The following is a 3,419-nucleotide window of genomic DNA, read 5'->3' on the forward strand; positions in this document are numbered from 1 at the left end:
TAGTTTCCAGAACTCTGCCCAGCTGATTGCTCGGCTCGCGACACCCTCCCAAGTTGTCCACCGCCCCTGCTGCCCCTGTGCCACAGACCTTACTCTGAGCTCCTCCTGCTCAATCCTGGTGACCTCTGCAACAACTAGGTCCTTCCTCTCCTTCCTACTTGCCTTGGACCATAGGATGGGTGGCTCGCTCCATCCAAGGCCTGCCCGCCCTGTCTGGACCATTTCTCCCATTTCTCCCACATCACCCTTTGGTACAAGGTGAAGTGATAACCCCACACCTTGTACTTTCCAGGTAGCTGGCTTGCGTTGATCTTGGACAGGACTCAACTCTGTTCTTGGGGGTGCTGCTGAATTCACTTCTTGGGGTTCATCAACATCCCTTTCTTCCCCCTCCTTCCTTTCCTCCTTCTCTGCCTCTGCAACATTGGGCCCGTTGGCACTGTGGTTGTCAACCCGGCCTTGGATCCCATTTGTCTGACCTGCCCATACCGGGGCAGTGCAAGGTTGCATCAGGCTACCACCACCACACTTCTTCTTTCCCATGTGGATGTGAAGTCCCCTCAGAGTTGTTGTTTTTTCCCCCACTGTCTCCAGAAATGCATTATTCATTACAGCGAGGTTGTCTTTCTGCTGGACCTTAGGCCTGTCGCACCTCCTATGGTGCCTATGGTGGACTATGCATGGCAGGGGCGTCCTCTTCCCTGAGGCAGGCCTAAACCTGACCGCATACCACGTGGTTTTCTGCAGGGTCTTCAGCTGGGGACCACCGCTCATTGACGTTTCGCCCCTTAACCCAGAAAGTCTCCTGGTGGCGGGGCAGTGAACATGGATGTCTCCCTGACACCCCCTGCAGCAAAACCTAATTCGATGTTACACCCCAAGCCTTGTCTCGTCGTTTCAGCCAGAGCCAGTGGCTTGCTTTCTCTGCTTCCTCAGAGAGCTCTTTGGTGGATCTGCTCAGTGTGGCTCCCCGTAGTCCCAGGTCCTTGAGCAGGCATGATATTGATCTGCCCACAAAGCCTCTGGCTCCCACCTCCACCGGGTACAGCCTCACACTCCATCCACTTTCTCTGCACTCCGCGACCAAGTCTGCATACTTCGCCTTCTTTCTCTCGTAGGCAGCTTCCAGTCCCTCCTCCCATGGCACTGTCAGCTCGATCAGTATCACTGACTTCACAGCTGCAGACCACAGCACCACGTCTGGTCTTAATGTGGTGCTGCATATCTCCTGTGGGAACTGGAGCTGCCTTCCCAGGTCTACTTCCATCTTCCACCCCGCCCCTGGTGTTAATAGCTTGGCGGGTGGTCTCTTGCTGGTATGCATTGCGGGTTCCCCCTGCCTGAGGAAGTGGATCTTGGATCGACTCTCTAATGGACTCTGATTATTTGCCTCCTGCCGACTTTTCTCCAGCACCTCTGCCAGCTTCTTGAGCACTTGGTCATGCCGCCATCTGAGCCGACCCTGTGTCAGTGCTGTTTTACAGCCCGACAGAACATGCTGGAGTGAGGCATTGATGGTCCCGCAGAGGTCACAGGATTGCTCTGTTCCAAGCCATTGGTGGAGGTTTTTAGGGCTCGGGAGGGTGTCGTATGTTGCCCTAATGAGAAAACTGAGCCGAGCCTGTGGTAGTTTCCAGAACTCTGCCCAGCTGATTGCTCGGCTCGCGACACCCTCCCAAGTTGTCCACCATTACCAGAATGACATGGTTCAGAATGACAGTATCAAACATAACTTTGGTAATGTTTTTATTTTTTAAAGTGATTGCATGAAGTGTCAGCCATAGTTTGTTTTCATTGCCAGCTGTTTTTTTTTTTTTTTTTTTGTAATTGGTTATATTTTTCATGAGTAAAAGTCAATGTAAATGATAGTCCTGTCAAAAGTTTGACATATTGCTCAATATCTCAATTTGTATTCTGTGTGGCTCAAACTAGCAAAAATTGCATACAATTCTATTTAAAAAAAAATAATAATAAAAAAATTTTGAAATAAATAAATAAAAAAGATGTGTGCTTAATTGTATTGAATACGATGTATTTCCAATGATAAAAGTATATTTTAAAAGACTGTAATTGCAGATAATATACCATTAATTCAATAAAAGACCACCTAAGTGTAGTTAAAGAAAATACACTTTCATGTTTCATGTACACATTTAAACAGATTGCAGTACACATTTAAACAGTGCACTTTGTAATAATGTCGAATGTAATGTCATTTAAAAGTATATTTTAAACCTTTATGTTTTAATACTATTTTGTCATGCTTTAAAGTAACTTGTTTTGATGTGTTGACTAACATATAAAGCAAATGTAAAGTACTTCATTGTAATTTTATCTATAGTGTATTAGTGATAATGTATATACAGCCGGTTGTTATCTAAGAATACACTGTTATCAGAAATAAAAAAGTAATGTCCATATGGCAGAAATGTACAGTTCTAAGATAATAAAAATGATGCAGTTAATGTCATGTATTTAAGAAGAAACAATGAACATGTTAAAGCAATGATTACATGATCACAAATAGGCATTCTGAGGTAGAAAAGCAAATGGGGAATACGTATGCAAAAGTGTACTTCTTTTTCACAAAGGAAAATAGCCAAATAATCCTCTAAAATTAAGTTAAAACATTACCAGAATGACATGGTTCAGAATGACATTTGGTTTTTGTTTGGAAAAACATAGAAACTGCAACATCTCCTTTATGAGACTGAGCTGTTACAACAACAACATGTTCGAAGTTCGAAACTCATCAACACTTTAAATTGTGTTTACAGATGGCCTAACTGTCTGTTTAATTTTGTATGTTTATTTTAAACAGGAAATCGTTACACACTGAAGCCTATAATTACAAAAGTTGAAAGTCACACATTAAACTGCCCCCGTGTTTGTCCCTAAAGTGCCAGTGACTAAACATAAGCACCAGTTGAGAATCGACACTGAAAATGTACCATTGATTTGGCCTATCCTCATCAGTATTAGGTGCCTGAGGTGGGAGACATGATAATGGGTTTATCTCACCTCCTGCTATATTCATCAAACTTGTTTTCTTGACAAGTAGAGATCTCACTACGTCTACACACGTGCAACACTTTTCTCCTGGTTTTTGCTCCTTTCTTCTGCTCCTCTTTGACTTCACTTTGCGCAACCCAGGCTCACTGGATATACGTTACTGTGGCTACATTTCTACAAAACCTGAAATATGTTGCTCCACGTGCATTTTGCTGCACTTTTTCAGATGACACATCCACAAGAGGTGGTATAAGCTATATATATATTTTTTTCTTTATTAAACAGGTTTATTAAAGGGGTCATATGATGCTTTTTTAAAGATCATTATTTTATGTATTTGGTGTAACAGAATATGTTGACATGCTTTAATGTTCAAAAAACACATTATTTTTCAAATACTGTACATT

This window comes from Sinocyclocheilus anshuiensis, unplaced genomic scaffold (genome assembly GCF_001515605.1).
Source record: "Sinocyclocheilus anshuiensis isolate Anshui unplaced genomic scaffold, SAMN03320099.WGS_v1.1 scaffold194, whole genome shotgun sequence".
Taxonomy (NCBI): domain Eukaryota; kingdom Metazoa; phylum Chordata; class Actinopteri; order Cypriniformes; family Cyprinidae; genus Sinocyclocheilus; species Sinocyclocheilus anshuiensis.